The sequence below is a fragment of the Euleptes europaea genome, chromosome 17, assembly GCF_029931775.1.
Source record: "Euleptes europaea isolate rEulEur1 chromosome 17, rEulEur1.hap1, whole genome shotgun sequence".
Classification (NCBI taxonomy): Eukaryota; Metazoa; Chordata; class Lepidosauria; order Squamata; family Sphaerodactylidae; genus Euleptes; species Euleptes europaea.
The window spans coordinates 24,307,223-24,316,397 of record NC_079328.1 but is presented as its reverse complement, the minus strand read 5'-3'; positions in this window follow the sequence as shown (position 1 = coordinate 24,316,397).

Below are 9,175 nucleotides of genomic sequence, written 5' to 3'. Positions count from 1 at the left end.
CCACCTGGAGGTGGGCAACCCTACCCAGCAGGCTTCATGTGGAAGAGTGGGGAAATCAAACCAGGTTCTCCAAGTTAGAATCTGCTGCTCTTAACCACTACACCATGTTGGCTCACCTGTGCTGGATACCTGGAGATTTTTCAACCAGGCAGAGAACATCTGGAGAGAATTCAGCATCAAACTTTGCACAGGAGAAGTGTTGAGAGACCTTTCAGAACCAGTTCTGTGGGGACAAAGGAGGTGGATCCAGTCCAGAATGTGTTATTGTGTATGCCAGCCTGCAAGGCTGGGGAGGAGAGGAGGGAAGAGGGGAGGAATGAGCCTGGGATGCAATCACATCATTGAGGAGCCATCCCATTGAATATGCAGAGACTGCCTCAGGCAAGGCTTAAGTGATCTCCAAGAAGTCGCTCATTGCCCAGCAATAGAATTTTATTACTTCCCAATCAAATGTTAGAGGGCCAGACAGACTGCAAGGTAGCATTTCAAAAGGCCTCCCAGCCAGGAACTGGGCGGGCTTTGCTTTTGCTCCACTTTGTGTTGTCTGGATTTGCGAGGGGCTAAAAATCCTACTGGTTTTGAGCTGCTGCAGTCAGATAGTGTGGGTTTAAAATAAACTCTCTAATACTCAGTAACTGCTGGTTAAATCTCCTTTTGGGGAACCCTTTCCATGTTGACTTCTGTCCCAGAACTTCGGTGCATGGTAAAAGATTCTGGGGAAATGTTTTCTTGGTGCACACTGAATTTACAGGGGGTCCTGGCCAGACCTGTTGGACTGCATGGTTGCCTTGCTTGGTTGCACCAAACGGCTAATGCTCTCTCTCCTTCAGATGCACGTTGCAAGGGAAGATTAGAAATGTGGGGCAACCTGTTTTTGAGGAAAGTCTGTCTGCCATCCTGGTCTCATGGATAGGGTTTCCAGGTCCCTCTTCCCCACTGGCGGGAGGTTTTGGGTCGGAGCCTGAGGAGGGTGGGGTTTGGGGAGAGGAGGGACACCAATGCCATAGAGTCCAACTGGCAAAGCGGCCATTTTTTTACACTTGCCTTACACTGAGTCAGACTCTTGGTGAGAGGTTGTTTGGGGTGAGAGCCAGCATGGTGTAGTGGTTAAGAGCAGTGGTTTGGAACGGTGGACTCTAATCTGGTGAATCGGGTTGGTTTCCCCACTCCTCCACATGAAGCTAGCTGGGTGATCTTGGGCTAGTCACAGTTCTCTTTGAACTCTCTCAGCCCCACATACCTCACATGGTGTCTGTTGTGGGGAGGGGAAGAGAAAGATTGTAAGCCAGTTTGATAGTGATAGAGAAAGTCGGCATATAAAAACCAACTCCTCCTCCTCCTCCTCCTCCTTCCATCAATAAGTGTTGAACTCTTGGAGGAGGTGGAGCATGAAAATGCAGAATTCTTTCATGCTCCTTTTGAGCATCGTAGCTGCACTGTGTCAAGTGGGAACAAGTGGAGATCCCCTGCAAAAAAAACCCCACAGATCTGGCTACCTATTGGCAACCATTTAGGCCACCAGAGAACGTCCTGTGGGTTTATGGCCTGCAGGCCATCGGAAAGCCACTCCTGCAATCAGGAGACCCCCTGCTTCGTGGAAGCCAGCAGCCCCCTATTCCGTGCAAGGCAGGAGGGTGATGCTACAGCTCAAGCTGGCAGCCCCACCCTGCATAATGGGGTGTGGATGGGTTGGTGGAAGCTGCAGAGACCCTTCTCCTTCCCTCCTCCTCCATAGGGGCTGCAGCCCTTTCCAAGGCTGTTTTTGCCTCTGACTATGCTTGGGTTGCCAGCACCGGGTTGAAATTACCTGGAGATTTTGGAGGTGGAGCCTGAGGAAGGCAGGGTTTTTGGGAGGGAAGGGACTTCAGTGCCATAGAGTCCACCCATTTTCTCCAGGAGAACTGACCTCTGTCGCCTGGGGATCAGTTGTAATAGCAGGAGGTCTCCAGCCACCACCTGGAGGTTGGCAACCCTAGACTATGCCCCTGCTGGCAGCCCAGGGGCTCCTTCACATTACCAGGGAATATTGCTCAACCAATCAACATTAAAATCAGATTAATTGTGTGAACTCTTGTGCAATTTGCTCCTGGTGTGTCCTCTTTCCTTTCTTGGGCAGTTCTGCAATTCCTTTTCAGAAACTTCTTGTTACTTTCCAGGACCATTCCACACAAATATGATTATGCAATTTCCCCTTTTTCAGGGGGTGGTGGTGGACAGCTTAATGCTGCAACCCCCACATGAAAGTGCGCGAGACAGGTGTCCAAGACACCAAGACCCCCACTGACAGTGTTCACACTGGAAAAGTGACAAGGCTGAACTGCCAAGCCTCTGACTTGACGACCCAGATGCATTCTCATTATGCTTTCTCTTGTGCATATTCATGGCATTTATTTTTTAAGAGTGTTTTCGTTTAGTTGCAGAGGGAAATGCACACTGGCAGGGCTGACTGAGCATTGTGCCAAAAGAAAAAAAATCAAATTTCTATCCTCCAAATATATTATGCAAACATGCATTTGCTGACTTGATTTGCTTAATGCCTTCTGATTAGAATCTTGGGGGAGGGTTTGCAGAATTTTGAATCTGTCAGCAGGGACTGGGGTTTCCCTGAAAGGCCTTCAGCATCCTGTCCTCATACTAGCTGGATCACTAGGGCCAGGTCTGTCTTCGCCACCAGTGGGAGGTTTTGGGGGCGGAGCCTGAGGAGGACGAGGTTTGGGAAGGAGACTTCAATGCCATAGAGTCCAATTGCCAAAGCGGCCATTTCCTCCAGGTGAACTGATCTGTATCGGCTGGAGATCAGTTGTAATAGCTGGAGATCTCCAGCTAGTACCTGGAGGTTGGCAACCCTATGGATCATGGCCTGCCACTAAGGCTGTTGTTGGGTTGGTGGCACTCCAGCTTAGGAAAATGGGAAAGTAGAGTTGCCAGCTTTCTCATGAAAGTACCACGTTTTGTTATTTTTACACTGTAGCTAGGGTTGCCAACCTCCAGGTGGTGGCTGGAGATCTCCCGCTATTACAACTGATTTCCAGGCAACAGAGATCAGTTGGTTTTTATACCTCGATTTTCTCTACCTTTTAAGGAGAATCAAACCGGCTTACAATGTCTTTCCCTTTTGTGAGGTAGGTGGGGTCAGAGAGTTCAGAGAAAACTGTGACTAGCTCAAGATCACCCAGCTGTAGGGTTGTGCATATCGATAAACCCAAACCAAAAATTAAATTAGGGTTTACTGAGTGCGAAAACTTGGGGATAGTCAAAGCCGAATAGGCGATTCCTGAAAAATTTCAGGTTTAGCTATTTGTGTTTGCTCAGAGCCATGGCTCTGTGCTTTCTCCCCTTTTTCTTTCTTTCTTTCTTTCTTTCTTTCTTTCTTTCTTTCTTTCTTTCTTTCTTTCTTTCTTTCTTTCTTTCTTTCTTTCTTTCTTTCTTTCTTTCTTTCTTTCTTTCTTTTGACTGGTTTTGTTAGGGCAATGGGGCCCTTTTGAGATGGGGATCATGTAAACCAGAGGTAGGGTTTTCAGGTCTCCAGCCACCACCTGGAGGTTGGCAACCCCAGGCAGGAGGGCAGCCAGCGGTGGGCCCCAGCAAACGAGGCGCCAGGGGGGCGCAGCCCGCAGTCAATCCGCAAGGGAGGAAGGGAGGAAGGAAAACAGAGAAAGAGGAAAAGGGAGGGAGGGAGAAAGGGAGAAAGAAATGGAGAGAAGGGGAGAAAGAAAGAAAAGGACGGAGGGAAAGAAAGAAAAGGATGGAGGGAGACAAAGAAAGAGACAGAAAAAGAGGGAGAAAGAGAGGGAGAGAAATGAGAGTGACAGAAAAAGAGGAAGAAAAGAGAGAAAAGCCTTCCCCCCCACATACACACGTGCACGCACGCCAGCCCCGCACGACTGGGCCCCAGTCTCCATGCCCTCCCCCCCAGAGTCCACAAAAGCCCCCCCCCGAAGCCCGATTAGCTCCCACATGCATGCTCTGCCGCCGGGAGCCGCTGTCTCTTCCCCCCTCCCTCTTGCTGCTCAACAGCCGACAGGCCTCCGCTGCAGGGCCCCAGAGCTCCCGAGGGCCACAAAAAATGTCCTGAGGTTCCCCATCCCTGGTGTAAAGGGAGCCAACCTGGTTTGACCAACTTTCCAGGTATATCACCCAACAGAAGACTAGTCTGCAGGCAAAAGAGTCATTAAAAGTTCACCAATTAGAGTCCGCCACTCAGGTGGAGGAGTGGGGACTCAAACCTAGTTCTCCAGATTAGAGTCTGAAGTGCCTGGTTGTCTTATAGAGTCCAATGATAGACAACAAGGAGGAGGTTAAGTTAAAAGCAACAGTTCTTTATTTAGCTAAACACAAACCTGGGGTGAAATAACCATAGATAAGATGCAGGGTTACTCACCAACGAACAAAGGAAACTCAGTATCATTTATGCATTTGAATGGGGCAGTCCTATAGCTGCTGACAAGCAGATTGATACACAAAAGCACCAATACGCATTGGGTGTCTACTCCCCGTTAATTAGCATATATAGATATTGCCCGAAGGTGTCACTAAGTGAGTGCTTGATCTTGTGAGCTAGTAACTAGAAACCACATTCCTGAGGATAAAGGTAATTCAGAGACAGCTTTCTCTACTGGTGAAAGGCAGTACCAAGCACAGTGTATGATTTCTTGGCTCAAAGGCTTCTGGATGCCAACTTTCCCAAAGCTTCCATGTGTGTGCATATGAGTACATGGTATTTTATACCAGCCCTTATATCTGGGCATTACAAGTCCACTGCTCTTAACCACTACACCACATTGGCTCTCTTATTATCCCCATGATTCCATCTCTTAAAATCCCACCACACCAGGAAGAAAAAATGATTGAAAAACACACTGTAATTTGTCCTCTGTTTCCCGGCTACAGAAACTCTTAAAGAAGTAAGTCAGCCCCACTTAACTCACTGGGAAAGAAACCATATCCAGTCATTAAAATGTTAGTGTTCCAACCTTGTATAATCGGAGAGTATGCTACCTGCAGTCCTCCCAGTATGCACAGTTGCCATTTTATGTGAATAGGGCAGCATACATCTTTTCCAGCTTTGGTACATGCGAACGAGTACCCTCAAAAATTTGGGTTTCCCATCATGTACACCAAACCTGAAAAAATAAGTGCATCGCCCTATTCACACAAAATGGTGTATGTGCATATGAGAGGATCACGCATAGCTCAATTTCACCTTGGGTACAGTGAGATTGCCATCATCATAACAAGCGAACAGGGCTTTATTCCACACTGCTGAGTGTGGAGTTGCAGGCTTAAGCCAAACCTGAAGGCTACTCTCCTAGCAAACTATTTGCAGAAGCTGGAAAAGACAGAGAGTGCTGCCTGCAAGAGATGGTGATCCGGGCCAGGAAATTGGAGTCTGCTGTTTAAATATCGCCAGGACACTGTGACACTGTGTAAGCACATATAAGCTTGGCTGTTTTAAAATTGCTTTATTAACCATGCTCACCTTGGGGAATTGCCGTTGTTTCTCAAAGGGATGAGCAAATAACAATTGGAAGATGGAACTGTAATGATTGCTTCGCACCAAAGGTTGTATTTAGAAGGGCGAATGCAGCCTGCCCTAAACATGAAGCTGTGATTTTCAGAAGTGGGGCATTCTAAACACTTCATCTGGTAGGACGCAGTAATTGCTTGGTTTTTACATGGACATTTGTTCCGAGAGAGGAGGGAGGGGGTTATAAACCCATGAGTCATCCTTCACCTTTGTCAGCCGGAGCAAAAATGGCTGGAAATCTAATCCACTATGGACGTCAATGGCCAGGGAAGGTAGGACACATGGCAGAGTCTGGCAACATGAAAAAACATCAGATCTCATTCCGGGGGAGGTTATTTATTTGCTTATTTCGAACATTGCCAGATCTTCAGCAGCAGGTTGCAACAAGTTGAAAATGACAAAACAAGAACCAAAACAAGGAGAGCTGTGGCTAAGTGGCATAGCAGCACTTGACTTGCAGTCACTGGTTCAGTCCCTGGCATCTCTGGTTAAAAGAACCAGGCAGTAGATGATGTGAAAGACCGCTGCCTGAAATTCTGGAGAGCTGCTGCCAGTCTGAGTAGATGTAGTGGAGACTGAGGAAGACTATTGTAATCACGAGGAGGTAGATGGAGATCAATGCAGCCCTTCTCCATGTGAGAGCAATCTCAGGGCATCAGGAGGTTAACTTCCCCACAGCTCTGTAAATAATGAGCAACTGGTGATGGAAAAATAAATAAATTTGGCTTTACTCTCTGCTGAAAAGAAGAAGGCCAGACAAGAGTGACGCTGGGGTCTCTAGTGAGAAGAATCGCCTGCAAAAGGAGGCCCAACTGCCCGACAGGAGGTGTGACTTCACAGAGCGGCTTGCTTGCCTCCCAAAAACGACTTCCCATCTTATTAAGGTCATTGGACTGGGTAAAGGGTTGTTCTCTGTTAATAAAGCTGCATACCTTTTTGTCACTAATAATTGCCTGTTGGAATTCGTTCTTGAACCATGGGTAATACAGTAGACAATGCTGACCTTGATGGACCAATGGTCTAATTCAGTAGTTTCATGTGTCGTGCATGTGTCATGTGACATCACATCAGCCACCAAAATACTAGCCTCCATTTTCCCAACATCAATACCATGAATCTGCCTTTTGCCAAGTCACATCCTTGGTCTATCAAGGTCAGTTGTCTACTCTGACCGGCAGCCTCTCTCCAAGGTCTTTCCTGTCACTTTCAGTCTGATCTTTTTAACTGGAGATGCTGGAGATTGAAACTGGGACCTTCTGCATGGAAAGCACATGTTCTTCCACTGAGCCACAGTCCCTCTCCATATGTGTGTGTGTATTTAAAAGCATGTTAATTGGTAGGAAAGGCAATCAATTATTACAGCTCAACCATGTGACTACCAAAAGCCTGCCTAAAGAAGATCCTTTTGAGTCATTTTAAAGAAACAGGTATGCACTGCCTTTGCCCAGCTCAACGGCACTTATATAACAACGCAATAGATGTTAGAGTTGTGAAGCTGAGATGCAGTGCATGTGTGAATGAGCTATCTGAGGTCGATATCATGGGCCCGACCTCCAAAATCACAGGTGTGACCTCAGGTAGAGTCCTTTTCAGTGGCATCAATTCACACATTCATAGACGTGCATTTGGGAACCAGCTGTTAGATGATAACGGAAGGGGAGAGGAAAATGTCCCGTTTGATAGCTGGAGCTAATCAAAATCCCATATTTGACAGCAGCAAAGTGTCCTGTTTTTGCAGCCATTCGGTTTACAAGATCGACGTTTGCAAATGGTTTCACAACCCGCACGAACAATTGCCCGTTGAATCCGCTTTGTCGTAATCACCAGCGAGATTTTGTTCCCTTGTCACAAACGATCTTTGATGTTTTGTTTCCGACATTCAGGACCAGCAATGTGCTAAGAAGGCCAAGCAGGAAACTGAAGGAAGGGGATCAAGAGCCACCTATTTTGATTTTTTTGCAAGTCCCTCTAGGACAGTGGTTCTCAACCTTTTTTGCCCCATTCCCCCCTTTCACCATTGTTCAGAATATAATTTCCCCCCTTCCCAAGATAGTCTAACTCAAAAAAACAAACTACAATTTTACAGATTGTACATAATTCACAGTACATCATACTTTGCTGAATAGTGGTCCCAACCCCCACCCCCAAACCCTAAAATTCCCTTGGGGGGGGAATTCCCCCCTTGTTGAGAACCCATGCTCTAGGACTTTGCTTACTATTTTCCTCTCTCCCTTCTTCCTGCATGTGTTTCCATTCTTCCACACTTACTGGCTTCTGGATCCTAAAAAGTGTGTGTATGTTTAATTCATTCTTTTCACCGAGGCAGTGCTGAACACCGTGACCTTTCCAGTTTCAATAAAAGTGGATTTTCCTGCAGGTCTCCTGTCAGCTGCCACAATAATACATAGAAGATTCTAATACCTAGAATTTTTTTTTAAAAAAACCCTACACAACATTGAAAGCCATCCTTTTGGGTAGAGCAAGTATGTTGGGGAGGAACTGATTGTGAAATCACTCCAAAGCTGCAGATCAGAACGGAGAGTGTCTGACAAGCAACATTTGCAAAACTGAATTAGAATTTCAGTGGGGGGGGGGAGTTCATTTCAACTCTGCTTTTTTCTGTCATTGGTTGCTAAGGGGAAGTTATATGGCATGTATATTTTGTTCTATCCTCCCTCCAGTGAGCACAAAGCAGTTTGCCTGGTTCTATCTTCTCTTTTTTCGCCTCAAAGTAACCCTGTGAGGTAGGCTAGAGTGGAGAAAGAGAGAGAGACTGGCCCAAGGTCACTCAGCATACCCCAAGGGTTAAAAGTTACCCCAAGTTTAAGATTGTTGCATGGGATGCCAATTTGCCTTGAGGTTCAAGGTGCTGGTATCAGCCCTTCACAACCTGAGACCACCATATCTGCAGGACCACCTCCACCAAATGGGCCCACAAGGCACTTCTGGCCACCACACCAGGGATTATCAGCAGTTCCTCCATTCATGGGTCAGTGAGAACCATTTCTGCTTAGGCTTGCTTGATGGTTGCTCCCGTTCTATAGATTGGTCCTCCCGAGGATGTGAGGAAGGCCTCAACTTGGAGAGGATTTCCGAGGCTCTGTCAAGAGGAGTTTTCCCAGTGTGCTTTTGATGGCTCATAATTGGCATCAATGGGTACCTTAACTGTATTTGCGTGAGTTGAGATAGTTTCTGTTGACCTAAGCCACTTTGAGTCTTGACGATCAGGAGAAAAGGGAGATAGAAATATTTTCAATAAATAAAGCCAATGCTTGCTCCCTCACAGTCTCCACACCTGGAGATGCTGCTCTAGGGAAATAAAAAATTCTCCTTCCATTCCTGACATGGGGCTCCCTGAGCCCTCACTGGTAGGATTCTTGCAACACTACCTAGAGTCTATCTGTAGACAGTCTCTGATAAGCCGCCACAGTCGTAATAAAAACTAGCATTCAGATCTGGATATCAGGGAGCTAAAAACATTGGTATTCCTTAGTTATTCAGGTTCTAAATACCAGTTTAGTATTCAGATCTCTCCCCCGCACCTGAATTCTGGTATTATTTGGCTCCATTATTCCCTATGGGGAATCTTTTTGGGTGGCTGGAGGGACTGTTTTTTAAAAGTTAATGGTACCAAAATTGCAGGGGGTG